The sequence below is a fragment of the Urocitellus parryii genome, chromosome 8 (genome assembly GCF_045843805.1).
Source record: "Urocitellus parryii isolate mUroPar1 chromosome 8, mUroPar1.hap1, whole genome shotgun sequence".
Classification (NCBI taxonomy): Eukaryota; Metazoa; Chordata; class Mammalia; order Rodentia; family Sciuridae; genus Urocitellus; species Urocitellus parryii.
The window spans coordinates 66,130,102-66,146,994 of record NC_135538.1 but is presented as its reverse complement, the minus strand read 5'-3'; the positions used below and the strand labels follow the sequence as shown (position 1 = coordinate 66,146,994).

Here is a 16,893-nt window from a genome sequence, read left to right as displayed (position 1 = left end):
ACTGTCATGTACAACTAAAAACAACACACACACACACACACACAGAGAGAGAGAGAGAGAGAGAGAGAGAGAGAGAGAGAGAGAGAGAGATTTGAACTAAGAAAGTAACACAGAGACTGGAGGATCAGAGAAAAAGCCCAGAGAAAAAGAATAGACAAGTTAACAAGAAGAACAAGCTTCAACAATAAAGGGGTGATTGATGACTATACTACTAAATAAACAAAATTAGAGGAAAATAGAAATTAAACCCTGATATAACTGTATTTAAGAAAAGCAAAAGGGTTTAAATTTTAAAAATTATAAATTAATTTGTAATCCTCCATCAAAATACCCATTACTTGTTTTTTTATAATGTGGATATCAGGCATATCTGTAAATAATGTAGGTCTAAATTATTTATTATAAAATTCTTCCTATCAAAACCTCACGCCTATCACATATTACATATGTATTTTATATAAGTAAGTAGACAAAAGAAGATAATAGAGAAATTATTTTAGCATAAACATAGGATAAGAGTATAAGCTCTAATGACTTAGAATCCTGACCCCATTCCTCCTTTTAACTATTTGCTTTTGGAGAAGTGACTTAATTTATCTGTCATTCGTGTTTATTACAATATTATCTATAGAATAAGAATACCATCATTTCATTACGTAGCATTATTTTGAGTTTTAAAGAACCTAGCCTGTGCAAAACAGGATTTGTCACACATACTACTTTTGAGATTGTATCTCTTTTTATGCATGTATAGATGGAGTTAAATTGCATGTAATTATTGTATAGAATTATTAATGTAAGTAAATGCATATGTATTACATGTATGTATTTGATTTTAATATGTATCATAGTTATAATGTGTTCATATTCATGTGTGTGAGTATGAAGCTGATACAGAGAAAAACTTTGTAATTTATGTTTATCTATCATTCTTTACCCACAACTGGAGAAGACTTTCTTAATACACTTTTATACTCACTTCTAAATTTCAAAATTGTTAAGTCCTTGATAACTTTTGGTTTACTTGTTTCTTTTAGTGAGTGAAGTTAGGGAATATGTCTATGGTTTTACAAAAACATTAAGCTAGGGTTTCTTAGGCTCCATTACTTCTTCTTTTCATATTTTTATTGATGCATTATAGTTTTACAAACTGATGCTATTTGTTGTTACATATTTGTATATGCACACAATATAACAATATAATCTGACCACTATCACTCCATATCACTGTCCCCCCTACTTTTTCTTGAAGAGACATTTGCCAGAATAATGAATGGTTTTAGCACTCCAACCAAGTAGTAGTTAACTAACTGTCAAAGCATCACAGCTTCACCATTGTGATTTCTCTACATAGTCTGGAACACCAGGTCACATCCTGCTTTTATAAGTGAACTGAACCCTCTTGTTCATATGGATAAAAGACCATGACATGTGCATTCTAATAATATTTCATTTATTTCAATTGAAATGTCTATGTGAATATAATTCTGAGCTTTTGACAATGTTAAAATTTAAAATGACTTAAATTACAATAAGCTCTGATTAAATAAATCTCTGAAAAATCACAATTAAATAATCTATATTCTGAGATTTGAAGGCTCATTTAGAAAAAAATGTTCTAATATTAAACATTGCTTGGGTTTTTTTTGGAGGGGGGAGTTTATGAGAGGGTGGGTATATTGCTATCTGGTCAAACACTACTGTTTCCTTGTGTCTTTCATAAAGTAATCTACAAATACATACACAGCTCATTTCATGAGAAGTGATCAGGAGGAAAATGTTACTTCCCATGAACTGTTAAGGCATTTGAAAATAGGGATCTTTCCCTTCATTTCTTTTCTTTGTAAATCTATAAATATCTTGGCTTAATCATCAACAAATGTTGATTAAATGAATGAATTTCTCTTTGTCTCAGATAGGATCAAGCCTAAAGAGTATAAGTCACACCTTGGAAACTTGAAGATTGTTCCTGCTTTTCCTGCTTTTCTTCTATCAAGGTCGCTTACTCTAAACTCACTAGTTCTTAAGTAAGTTACTAGATTGAATGTAGCCAAATGTTGTCATATTCTAATTTTATTTATGTATCCTAAAAAACAACATGTGACTCTTTTTTAAAAATGTGGAAAACTACATGTGAGCAGGTGAATGTTACCTCACTATCTGAATGAGAATTCTTTACAGGCAAGCACTGTAATTATCCAAGAACTGTGTCATTTATGGTTGGGATTTAATAAACGTTTTTAACCAATTAAACAATCTTAGGTCCCTATAGAAGATAAGCCATATGTAGAATCTATACTATTTATAGCTATTTTAATTTTGTAACAGTCATTTTTCAATGGTGTTAGTGGCACCACCAGCAAAGAAAAAAAGGATTCAGTTTTCATTTTGTCTTCTGTGTTCAGAGAGAGTTTACTGGTTATGCTGAGAGATACCTCACTGGTGATCTGATTTAAATTCAAATAAATGACTTAAAAATGAAAATTCCTATGTTGCATTGCCCTTAGCTAATATTGATATGCTAATCCCAAAAATGTATTATAGATTTAGAGGCTTAAATGATCAACAGTAGATGCATATTTTTCTCCTCATTTATTTATTTTTTGGCCAATTTTAAAACTAGGCAAGATAAATTTCATATATATATATATATATATATATATATATATATATATATATATATATTATTAACTGCAGTTAATGTACCCAACAGCAATGTAAAGAAACAAAGATACTTAAAAAGATTCAGAAAAGCAGTTAAACAGAAGTTTCAGAGATCTACATATGACATTAAAGAATAAGCGAATTTAAAATTTAAATTGCAAGGATGAAGGCAGTCATTTGAACAGGGTTTATGGTCTACTAAGGTCTTTAATTTCTCTTATTTTACACTATATTCAATTTACCTATAATAATGTAGAAAAATACTTAAAAGGAATGTTTTTTCTTAATTTTTTTAGTTGTTGATAGACACAATATTTTTATTTGTTTATTTTTATGTGGTGCTGGGGATTGAACCCAGGGCCTCATGCGTGTGAGGCAAGCACTCTACCACTGAGCTACAACCCCAGTCCAGAATGCAGTTTTTTTTTTTTTTTAAATTAAGCCATCCCCTTCTTCCTTATAAATAGAAATTAATCTAGTAAGAAAGAAGAAGTTAATAATGAACCATTACAGCAAGTATTTACATATTTTTCTTGGTACTTGTATATTTCTTTATGTGCCAATTATCAATATGATATATAATCTAAAAATAAATCATTTTTAAGTTAATACATCATTTATAATAATTTATTTTAGAGTCAAAGTCAAAATTAATTTTATGCGTAAGGCAGACATGAATATCACATACCTTAGAGATTTTACTTAATATTAACACATTTATCTCCTTTTGTGTTAATTTACTACCATGTGAATTGAATGCTTGGTAATAGAATATGAACAATGATGCAATACCTTTACTTTTGATAGCAAAATATTAATAAAATTTTTAAAGGAAACCTAGCAAGACCCTTTTATATCATTTAAGAGAAACTGTTAGTAGTATTTATGTAAGAATACACTTTGTTTCATGGAATTTATATACAAATGTAGAAGTGCTTCTGCACTTCATTGAATTTTTCTGATGACCTAATTTCCAAATGCCTACATAATTCTGTGTGTGCAAAAGCACACTTAGACTATAAAGTTAAAGTACTGTACAACACCAAGGAATTTCAGTGACATGAAAAGATATTCTTCCCTTAAGAATTTTTTTCTTGTTTAATGGTCATGAGTAAATTAAAAGATTGACCCTAACTATATACTTCAAAATTAGTCTCATACTGAAATTAATTTATTTATGGCTACTATTTTTTGGTTACCAATATCAATGGAAGATGATAAAGATTTTTGATCTTTCACAATTCTACATTGGGCTGACAGTGTCTGCACTGATTCTTCTTACACTTACTGAGAGGAGGAGATTTGGGATATCTGATTATACCCTCTAAAGACTTACCTGAACAGATAAATTTTAGAACCATCTCAGTTATCTGGTTGGCAATGGAAGAAAGGAATCATATCATCTCACATAAACATAACCAAATCTATTGACAAAGTGTGATATAGAAGAATCTGACTGTATACAGAATTGTTTTGAGTAGCAGGATTTTATTCTGAATACAATGTACTTGTGATAAAAGAGAGAAAGATTATTATAGTACTAACAACATTGTAATGTTGATACATAGTTGTGTAAGTAAAAATATATATGCATAAACATTTGTGTTTATCATACAAAAATAAAATATTACATTTTGAAAAAATAATTTTAAATTTAGATAGTCATTATGAATCTTTTTTAAACCCAAGATTTGAAAAACATTGAAGACAAATTAACATAACTGGTAAAATCTTTTCACTTTTTGAAATGAGAAGTGGCTGTTAGTAAGTAATTGAAAGATAAAATACACACATTGGTTCCTTAGTACAAATTCATAGTAACAATTTTTAATCATGAAATGTCACTTCACATCTGTGTTTCTTTCTGATAAAAGAGAAAAATATATAATTTAAAGCAAATAATTTGGTGCAGTATAGCAATGGAGAATAAGAGTTGCAATCCTATACCTGCTACTACTGGTGGAGAATGACAAATCAGAGGTTTAAACTACAGGTGCTCTAAATAGCATAATTCACATAGGCAGGATCAAAATGCCTTTGAAACTTGAGAAGAACAGGAATCTCTGAAAATAGAGCTTCTTACAACCATTTATACATTATGTATGTGTGTATATAAAATATACCTGTAATTGACACTCAATAATGTCTATTTCATATTTGTGCATGCTACTTTCTTTTATTTATATTTTTTTTCTTTTTTAAGGCTACTTCAAAGACTCAATAAGATTTGTAAAAAATTCTTTAAACCAGATTATAATCCATAATGATGTTAGTGTTTCATATTCAAGGAATATCACTAGAAATGGATATTGGTATGATATAAATCAATAAAAGTAAAGCTTCCAAACAAAAGCAAATAAGGCCATAATTTATTTCTTTTGATAACGGTGACTTTCAGCAGCAAAATTTCTGAGTGCTCTATAGAATGTGTCCACTTTAACCATCGAATCTAGTAGAGTGTAGAGATACGAAGGAAATACTATTGATTTTAAGCATTATTTGAACCAACAAACAGATTTAAAATGACCTTCCACTGTGATAACAATATCTATAATTTGAACGGAGTTTGTAGAGAAAAAAAATGTTGCAAGGTCTGGAGTAAGATAAATGGCAATTTATGGAGGTCAGCTGGCCAATTTCAGATCAAAATAGTTGATATTGCTGCAGAGCAGTAAAATATATCAACACAATTTCTGGAAAATCACAATTTGAGGATACTTTAATTTTGAAGGAATTGTTTTACCAGTCACTTTGGAATTGCTTTATCTATAAACCTCAACTTATAACTTTGCCTTTTGTGCTTTCAGGCATGTTCATAGCAACAGAATGTACTGACACCCTAAAAATATATAACTAGAAGAATATATCTGGGTTTAATCTTGCTGAAAAAAATATTATATAATGAATCTCAGGTCTGTCTATGATTTTAAATATAGAAATAATAGCAATTTGCTTAAATGGTTGTTATTCTTTTTTAAAATTATTTATCTCATTGGTGCATTATATTAAAGACAATAGTGGAATTCATTGTGATATATTTGTACATGCCCATAACGTAATTTGGCGAATTTCTTTTCTGAATACCTTCCCTTTCCTCTCTCTCCTTTCCCCTGATCTCCTTTGTTTATTCAACTGTCTTCTTCTATTTTCAGGAGATCTCTTTTTTCTCTCTAGTTTCCACATTTGAAAGAAAATATATTGCCCTTGATTTTATGAATCTGCTTTATTTTACGTAACATAATGTTCTCCAGTTCCATACATTTTCCTTCAAATGAGTATAATTATGTTCTTATTATGGTTGATTAAAACTCCATTGAGAACATATTCCACATTTTCTTTTTCATATATATATATACATATATATATATATATATATATATATATATAATGGAATGCATTACAATTCTTATTACACATATAGAGCACAATTTTTTATATCTCTGCTTGTAAACATAGTATATTCACACCAATTCATGTCTTCATACCTATACTTTGGATAATAATGATCATCACACTCCATCATCATTAATAACCCCATGCTCCCTCCCTTCCTCTCCAAACCCTCTGCCCTATCTAGAGTCCCTCTATTCCTCCCATGCTCCTGCTCCCTATCCCACTATGAATCAGCCTCCGTATATCAAAGAAAACATCTGGCTTTTATTTTTTGGGGATTGGCTAACTTCACTTAGCATTATATTCTCTAACTCAATTCATTTACCCGCAAATACCATGATTTTATTCTCTTTTATTGCTGAGTAATATTCCGTTGTGTATATATGCCACATTTTTTTTATCCATTTGAGAAAATGGTACACTCACACACTACGTTGGGACCACAAATTGGTGCAGCCAATATGGAAAGCAGTATGGAGATTTCTTGGAAAATTGGGAATGGAACATTTGACCTGGCTATCCCTTTCCTCAGTCTATACTCAAAGGACTTAAAAACAGCATACTACAGGGACACATCCATATCAATGTTTATAGCAGCACAATTTACAATAGCTAAATTGTGGAATCTATATTTTCTTTACTCATTCATTGAGTGAAATGTAGGCTGGTTCCATATTTTGCCTATTGTGAATTGAACTGCTATAAACACAGGTATGCATGGATTGCTATTGTATGCTGGCTTTAATTCTTTTGGACAAATACCAAGGAATGTGATATCTGGGTCAAATGGTGGTCCCACTTCCAGATTTCAATTTTAAGGAAACTCCATGCCCATATCCATGGTGGCTGTACTAATTTGCAACCCCCCAATAGTGTATACATTTTCTGGTTTTTTTTCTGTATCTTTGTCAGCATTTGTAATTTTTATTCTTAATAATCGACATCCCAATGGAATGAGATAAAATCTCTGGGGTTTATATTTGCATTTCCTTGATTGCTAAAAATATTGAATATTTTTTCATGTATTTATTGACCATTTGTACTTTTTTTTTAGAAATGTCTTATTAGTTTATTTGCCCATCTATCAATAGGGTTATTTTCTGTGTATGCATTTGTATAAGTTTTTTTAGTTCTTTTTAAATCTAGATTTTAATCCCCTGTTAGATGAGTAGTTGGCAAAATTTTTCTTTCATTCTGTAGGTTCTATCTTCACACTCTTATTTCTTTTGTTGTGCAAAAGCTTTTTAATTCAATGCCATCACATTTATTAATTCTTGACATTATTTTTTGGATTTTAGGGATCCTATTAAGGAAGTCATTGTCTGCTCCTGTTAAAATTATAAGTACTATATTGAATAGGAGTGGTGAGATTGGACAAACTTTTTTTATCCCTAATTTTAGAGGATATGTCTTCAGGCTTTCTTAATTCAGTATGATGTTGGCTTTGGGTGTGTTATATGTAGCCTTTATGATGTTGAGGTAAATTACTTCTATCCTTCTATCTTTCAGTGCTTTAGCATGACAAAGGGATGAATTTTGTTGAAGGCTTTTTTTGCATCAATTAAAATAATAGTATGATTTCACCTTTAATTCTATTTACATGTTGAATTACATCTATTGATTTCATACTTTGAGTCATCCTTGCTTCCACATAATGAAACCAAGTTGAGTATGATGTACAATCTTCTTACTGTGTATTTAAATATGATCTTCTAATGATTTATTAAGGATTTTTGAGTCTGTTTATTAGGAGTAATGTTACTCTTCTTTCCTTGATGTGTCCTTACCTGGTTTTGATATAAGGATGAAATTGGCTTAATAGAATAAATTTGCAAGTGCTTCCCTCTTTTTATTTAATGAACTAAATTAAGGAGTATTGGTATTAGTTCTTCTTTAAAGGTCTGCTGTAATTCAGCTGATAATCCATTTTGGGCTTTTCTTTGTTGGAAGGCTTTTTTTTTTTGGAGGGGGGGTAGGTACCAGGGATTAAACTCAGGGGTACTTGGACCACTGAGTCACATTGCCAACTCTATTTTGTATTTTATTTAGAGACAGGGTCTCACTGAGTTGCTTAGCTCCTTGCTTTTTGCTGAGGCTGGCTTTGAACTCAGGATTCTCTTGTCTCAGCCTCCTGAGCCTCTAGGATTACAGACATGGGACACCATGCCCAGCGGAAGGCTTTTTATCACTGCTTCAATCTCATTATTTATCATTGGTCTGATTATGCTTTCTACATCCTGTTTGTTCAATTTTCATAGTTTATATGTCTATAGACATTTGTCTTTTTCTTTTAGATTTTTCTCTTTATTGGAATAAAAGATTTTTAAATAATCCAAAGGAACCTGTGGATTTCAGTAATGTCTGCGGTGATATGTGTGTGTGTGTGTGTGTGTGTGTGTGTGTGTGTGTGTGTTCTGTAATTTTATTATTTTAGATAATTCAAGGGGATTTTTTTTTTAGTTAAATCTGGAAATATTCCTCAAGGTTCATTCTATTTATTGTGTTTTATGAAGAGGAAGAAGTGACGTTATGGTTTCAGTGATTAGTTCACATTCACATTTAATCTTAAAAACAAAGGCATTTTTAAATTATTCAAGATGTTCCATATTTGTTCAATATTCTAGGCTAGAAGAACTTTCCATAAACCAGCATTTGTTTCATTTTGTTTTGCTATAACAATTTATAATAAATTGTGTTTCCTATAAGAATTTAAAGACAAAATAATTTAAATAGAAATAATAAATAGAAATAGAGTAAACCCATCTAAGAGCAAAGCACTCATAGAATGAAACCAAAACTCTTCTAAAATTGCACACAGAGATATATTCACCTAACCCAGCAGGTTATTCATCCAGAAAAACATTTGTAATTCTAACCAAATTCTACATGGACCCCTCAGGATTTATTTGCTTCAGTTTTCTGGACTTCATCTACTCAAATTCCACCAAGGCAGTCTCAAATTGAAAACTTTTCTAGACTGACCAGATTATTTTCTTGTACTTTTATTCAACATTCAGCTTAAACACTGTGTGTTCTTCTTCTTGTTAATCTGGTTGTAGGTGAAGCATGATCTAATTTTAAAAAGTACTGAAGGAACTATTTGAAGTATTTCCTGCTGATCAAGTACTTTGAAAATTGTTTAGAATTTCCTTGGTTCAACTTTTCAAGGGCTAAGAATTATAATGGTTTCAGTTATTGGAATTTCCTTACTGATGATTTGCCCAATAGAAAACTTGCAATTATTTTTAGAAAGCTCTGAAAATACCAAGTCCATTCATTTGCTTTACCAGCTGATTACATTTTATCCATTATTCTGCTCAAATAAGGTATTAGAGCTAAAACACATCTCTGAAAATATCACTCTTTCCTATTCTGTATGCATCAGAATCTGGGAAGGAAAAAAGGTCTGGTAACAGCATTTTCAGAATTTTTAAAACATCTTTTAAGATTTTTTTACAGGAAACTAACACTTTTATATCATTTAGCATTTTTGTATCATCTGATTTATCATTCTCTCTCAATTTTTATGTATGTATAATTTTTATCTGAACAAATTGAAAGTGAAATTGATCTCTCACTCACCCAAACACCTGTCACTAATTGTTTCAGTATGTGTCACCTTAGAATGAGGACATTTCCATCTGAAGCCTCATTAATTAAATTGCCATTGATTGAGCTCCATCATGATGTCACATGGTAAGCACTGATCTTGTCATTTATCCAAATAATTCCATCTATATGTCTTTTTTTTTTTTTGGTCTAGAAACTATTATAGGGCTACTTATTGTTACATTACATGTTGCTCTAGTTTATTTTGGAACATTGTCTCAGCCTTCCTTTTCTTTCTTGACGTAGACATTTTTTGTAGAAGGTCCTACAGTTTACGTTATTCTAACATTCCCTTGTTCTAATATTTATGTTATAACTTTTTTTAATCAGTGATTCCAGAAAACATATATTTTTGTTAAATATTTCAAATTTAGGCAGATTTTTCAAGTGGTTTCAGAATTATCAACTGGAATCTTATTGAAGAACTAGTATAGAAAATACTATAGAGAGATGAACTACCAGGAACTAGACCATTTTAAATATTATATTTATTTATCACTCTATATCATATGCCAGTAAATGTAAAAGATGCTAGGATGGTATTTGAAAAGAGGCCTACTGGCTCATATCAGAGATTGGCAAAGTACAACCTCTGGGCAAGCACAGCCACAGCTCTTCCTTCATTCATCAATTGTTTATGGCTACTCTTATGCTACAACTGCAGGGCAGAATAGTAGTTACTGAGACCATATGGACAGGAAAACCTAAACTATCTGGCTCTCCACAGAAAATATTTACCATTCTTTGGTATATGACAACTTAATGTGACCTGATGAAATTTTTATTTAAATATTTTTTATAAACAAGAATTAAATTGTGTTAAGGTTCAGTGTGTGGCTTGCTTTCTATTTATCTAGGCAATAAACCGATTTTCACCTTGCATCTTGTATATATTACACTATGAAGAGCAAAATGTGTAATACTTTAAAATGCTCTGCCACTCATACTCTAGGCTTTGTTTAGGAAGAATAAGGTGTGCCACTTAGCCAGCAATCCTCAGTGTTTCACAGCCTACATCTCACAGGATTCTGTTATTCTCTTGCCTACTTCCTACTATAGACCATACTTCAAAGAACTAAGCTCAAGAGGCTTCAGCATTTTCTGTGTCAGCAAAGACTTTTTTTTCCCTTCAAGCAACTTATTAAAGAGAGAATCAGATTGACTTTAGTGAAATATATTCCATCTTTCCTGAAGACAGAATTTTGTCCCATATAAGAACTCTTCTGCTTATGTCTCTAGCAGAATCACATTTTCAAACTGCTGTTTGGACACGCGAATAAATCCCATTACCCAGTAACAGGATTTGTCTGCACACCTCCTGTGCTCTCCTTTGGTAGCTGAGGAGTCCTTCACAGTGGGCCGGGATTTTTTCTTTTGGTTTGCTCTGACATCTGTCCAAATAATTTCACTCTATGATGCATTTGTTTCATTTAAACCCATTAAGAGGGTGAGAGTCTAGTGCTTGATAAAATTCTTGAATAACCATCAGTATTCCCCATGATTTCACTGAAAAAGAGGCCCTGAAATCAGCCTTTGTCTGGAAAAGAACCACAATTCAACCACTTGCCAAATAACCTGGGAATGAAACCTACAGCTGTGTTCCTAGATTACATATTATTAACCAAAACAACTAAGTCCCTATCACAATGCTTAATAAATATGACTAAATACAGATAAATAGTGGGGTTATCTATTAAAGTAACCTGAAAAATGAGGAAGTGCCCCTAATAATCAGAGAATAGAAATGTCATACTTTAGGAAATACCAAGAGCATGATATATATTTTAGACTGGAATGGTAATTTACACTAACAATAGCATATCATGGTCAAGATAGGTCAGTAAGAATAAGGTGTAGTAAAGCCTCATCAAACATCCAAACTCGCCTTATTGGCACCTTATTTCTGTCTATCCTTTGTTTTTAGTTACTAGCAAATATACTCCAGCTTTTCTATTGAATAGTTTTCTTCTTTGTTATCAATCAAACCTTTTAATAATAACAATCAGATTACTGTGCATGTTTCTTATTCATATTGCCTATAATTCTTACAAGCTTCTTGTAAGTTAGACATTATCTTCTCATTATAGATTAAAAAATGGGCTGTGGAATTTCTGACTTTCCAAAGATCACACAATAAGAGAGTTAGGATTAAATTCCTGATCTAACATGAAAGCTTTCATACCTTTATCCCAGGGTTCTCCCTATACTACTGGTGATTATTTGGCCTTATTGATTAGATATAGAGCAATCAAAATTTTAGTTGTAAAATTTTATTTTCATTGAGCTTTCTCCTGTTCCAGAATCATATTTTTCTTAATTGCAAAATGATAAAGGATACAAAAACAAAACAAAACAAAACAACAACAACAAAAAATACAGAGTCAATAAACCTTCATTATATAAACTGCTTTGAAAGTGTTCTCTGCTGCTAATATTGCCTGGTATAAGCCAATCTAACAAAAAAATTTCTGGTATTCTATTTTTACTTCTCCTAGGTTATTTTAAAACACTAACCTAAAATATATATCCAACTTCCATATGCAGCATTTTGTTTCCCATTTTTTGTAGAAAATTTATGATTCTGTAAATTAGATGAAATACAAGTAAATTAATTATTCAAATAATCATTCTTTGAAAAGTTTTAATTGTTTTAGAGACAAAAGCATATATAATTCCTATAATTTTATACAACCAAATGAAGTACCACCTACATATAATGTTAAAAAGTTGTGAGTGGACTTTGTGTTTCAATGTTAATTTCATGCTAATTTTTAAGAGCTATAAGCAAACATACCAGAAAGCTTCTACCAAGGCTTACTATGAGATGTCAGATACAGACCTGTTTCTAGACATCATCATACCTCTTCTACTTCTTCTTATATAAGAAATATGGGCAATGGGCAGCAGGATATTACAATAGAAAACTATGTAATATGAATGAATTGATGTGTTTGTAGTAACAAATTTCCTCTTTGGTCCTAAAAATATCGAGGAAGGGATTATAATATAATTCAGAAACTAAGACATTAAGAGCCAGTAAGTAAAAATAAGCTCCCTCTTGGAGGAAATAAAAAAATGTGACCTTGGCAAGTGATCATATTTAATCCATTTGGGGGAAGCAACTTAAAAAGGTGTTAAGATGAGTTAGAGAAAGGATTTCATAAATCTGCCTTAGAATAGAAAAAAAAGAATAATGAGTGTCCCAAGAAAATTGATAGTTTCATTTTAAACTGTATGGGATGAAAATCAAGAGGTAAATAATGAAATCGTGACAAACAGGTATAGTTTCTATTATAGCAATGTTGAATGTGAATCTTTTTTTGTGAATCATCATTATTCTTGCACCTAAAATGCTAAATTAAAATTACTACTTAAATAAAGAGGGCTGGGTTGTGGCTCAGCAGTAGAGTTCTCACCTCACACGTACGAGACCCTGCACTTGATTCTCAGCACCACATAAAAATAAATAAGTGAAATAAAGGTATTGTGTCTAAGTAAACTAAAAAATAAATATTAGAAAGAAAGAAAGAATGAATGAATTTGCAGCTTTATAGACTAATATAAAAGGGAGTTGATTTTAAAAATAACCCTAGAGATTTATATGTTACATATTTCTAGTAGATTGGGAAACAGTATTTAACTGAAACTGAATTTTACAAGGATACAGGAAGAAAAAGAATTACTGAGAACAATTCACCATCAAGGAAAGGGAAGTTCAAACTAGAGAACTAGCCTCAGTTTTTTGAAGGAAGCATTTATTCTAGGCTTGCCTCATGTCCAATGGAAGCTTTGATATTCAAATTGTACTGCCTCTCTCAATCTGGTTCAGATTGTCATTTCTTACCCAGATAATAGTCTGCTAACATATGATTTTAGAATCTATTCTCAAAGAGAAGCAGAGTGCCTCAAAACATAAATCTGGTAGGTACACAACTCTGCTCAAAATCTCACAATGGTACCTAAGAAAAGTTAAAAAGAAAAAAAAGAAAAAAATATATAGCCTTAAAATAAGTACTTACAATGGCTTATTCAGACCTATGGAATTGTATCCACTGAAAACATCGCATTCCCTGACATCATTTCTTAATACTCTGATTCTATCCACAGTAGCCCTCCACTGACATTGGAAGATATCAGGTCTTAGTGTCTCTGCAATGGCCATTTCCTCTACCTGGAGAGGTCTTCTTCCTTATATCTACACAGTTCACATCTCACCTTCTTCAAACCTTTGCTCAAATATTATCTGTAGCTTGAATATCCTGTTCATATTTGTCATGTGCTTTGCCTTTTCTTCACCATAGTACTATCAATGAGTCTCCCCAGAACTGTGAAGATCTTTTCTCTGAGGTGCTCATCAACTTCTTTCTATGGAATGAAGAATGAAGTTGTTGCATAAATTTAGTATGGATTTGGGACTCTTGAGCCTTAAAAGGTCACTAAAATAATTATAGTCATATAATTAAACTACGACTGACCAATAATTGATTTTATTACACTGAAGAATCTATAGAATAGTTCTGTTGAAAACTATCCTTAAAAGTACAACTATAATACAAAATTAAAAGTGTGAACCATGAAGCAAAAGATAAAGCAAGTAGAAGAAACAAAATAAAGCTAAGAATAAAAATCAATGATATTGAAAATTGAAATACAATTGAAAAATTAATAGCAGATAAAGCTGTCATTTTGTAAGATCAACAATATTGATAAACATTGAACACTGTTAACAGAGATAAAAGAGAGAAATCATTAATTACTAGTATCAACAATGAAGCAGGGGATACAACTAGAAAGCCTGCAGGTGATAGAAGTATAATAAGTGAATATTATCAACAGTTCTAAACATAAAACTTTGAGAATTTAGAATTCCTTGAAAAGTACAAATTGCCAAAACTTATGTAGTACAAAATACATAATTTTAATTGCCCTATAAATAGCACATAAATTAAATTCACAACTCATAACACCCAGAAAAAGTTACCTTGAATTTCTTTAAAATTCTATTATACTTCTGGAAGACAAATAATATCAATGTCATACAATCTTTCCCCCCCAATGTAATTTTTGGAAATTAGTATTTTCAAACAATATTTTGGAAAAAGATCCTATGTCATCAAATCAGACAAATATAAAACAAAAGAAAATAAGGTAAATTAAAAGAAAATTGTTCACTAATATGTCTTAAAAATAATAATTCAAAAGCTCTTAACAAAATTTTAGCAACTAGAATTCAGCTTTATATAAGAGGAATTAAACCATGTGAGCATGTAAAATTTATTCAAAGAACTCAGGGATGGCTTGACTCTTGAAGATCTATCTATGTAGTCTGTCAAATTAACAGATGAAAGAGGAACAAAATACATGATCATACCAAATGTTGCATGGAGAACAAACATTTGAGTAAATTCAACAAAATTGATGTATACTAAAATGAACTCATCATTTTAAAAACAAATAAGCAAATCAACAACAACACTAAAAAACCCTCATCTTATCAGAAAATTTGTTATAGAGAGAACTTCTTCAATTTAGTAAAAATATTAATAAATGAAACCCCATGCCTTATCATGCAGGACTAAATGGTGAAAATTTGAATGCTTTCCCTCTAAGACCTAGAACAAAGAATGGATCACTTCTTTTCAACATAATATCTGATATTCTATCCAGGATAATAGAAAACAAACAAAGGAAATAAAAGACATTCAGTTTAAAAATAAAAATTTTTCTATTTTTAGAAGGCATAATTATCTACATAGAAAACCCCAAGGAATTTTCTTTAAAAATATCAAATAACTTATAAGTGAGTTCAGCAAGATCATGAGATACAAAATCAACATAAAATATTAATTTTATTTTGTAGAGTAACATTGGATACACTCACCATAAACTAAAATTACAATATTTACAATTAAACATATATGCTAACAATACACAAAACACACAAAGCATGCATGGTAAAAGGTATATATCTGTACAATTTTTGTGATTAAAATCACAGAAGATATACATTAGTCAGCTTTTGATCACTGTGTCTAAAGTATCTGACCTGAACAACTTAGAAGAGGAAAAGTTTATTTTGAGCTCAGGATTTCAGGGGTCTGTCCCTGGTCAGCTGACTCCATGACTCTAGGCCTGAGGTGAAGCAGAGCATCAATGCAGAAGGTTGTGGTAGAGGGAGGTTGCTCACCTGGTACCCTTTCAGAGAGAGGGCACCAGGAGACAGGCACAAATAAAATGTAATCCCCAAGGCACACCCTCAGTGACCACTTCTAATCTCACTTGCCTGCAACTACCACTAAATAATCCATTCAAATTATTCATACTTCAAATGGATAAATCCCTAAATCAGTTAGCCTCATAATATAATTATTTTACCTCCTACATTAATACTGGACCTCATATCCAAAGTATAACAAGCTTAAATAAATGGAGGAACATGCTCTGTTTATGGTTTACAAAAGTCAACCTTGCAAAATTCCTACCATAACATTTTTTGGTGGAAATGGACGAGTTTATTCTATAGGGGAAAACAAAGGAACTATAATATCTAGAACAAATTTGTAAAGAAAATAGTAGGAGAAATTGATCTATTCAATTTCAGAAGTTAATATAGAAATATGGTAACCAATAACATAATGTAATCATGGGAAGACAGACACAGATCAATTTAACTAAAGAAAAAACTCAGAAAACTTCCCAAATAGATATGATCATTTGGTTTTTTTACAAAGATGCAAACAATAATTCAATGAAGGAAGATTTTTTTTTTTTTTTTTTTTTTGCCAAATGGTGCTAATACCACTGGCTATCTCCAGGCATAATATATAAACAAACAAAACATACTTTTATTTAAACTTTGCACTTTATACAAACTACTTCTTTAAATGAATCATAGAATAATTTGTAAATCATAAATTTATACTTATAATTTGCTAAAATATAACATAGATGAAAAATCTTCAGAGCCTAGGAGTGAGTGAAGAATATTAAAACTTGACATATATGATTTATACAAGAAAAACAAATAAGGGTTGGGGTTGTGTCTCACTGGTAGAGGGCTTGCCTAGTATGTTCAGCACCACATAAAAGTAAACAAAATAAAACTATGTGTCCAACTAAAAAATAAATAAATAAAACAAATAAATTGAAATCCACCAAAATTAAAAACTTGTATTCTGTGAAAATCAGTGAAAAGGATTACAAGACAAACTACAATCTGAACAAAAG

The 16,893-nt window shown here is 30.9% G+C and overlaps 1 non-coding gene across 1 annotated transcript; it reads right to left on the bottom strand.

The window, feature by feature from the left end:
* Positions 1-2,997: 2,997 nt before the first annotated feature.
* Trnav-cac (transfer RNA valine (anticodon CAC)) lies at positions 2,998-3,070 on the bottom strand. The gene has a single exon. It is a non-coding gene; the product is annotated as a tRNA-Val (tRNA).
* Between the last annotated feature and the right edge of the window lie 13,823 nt (positions 3,071-16,893).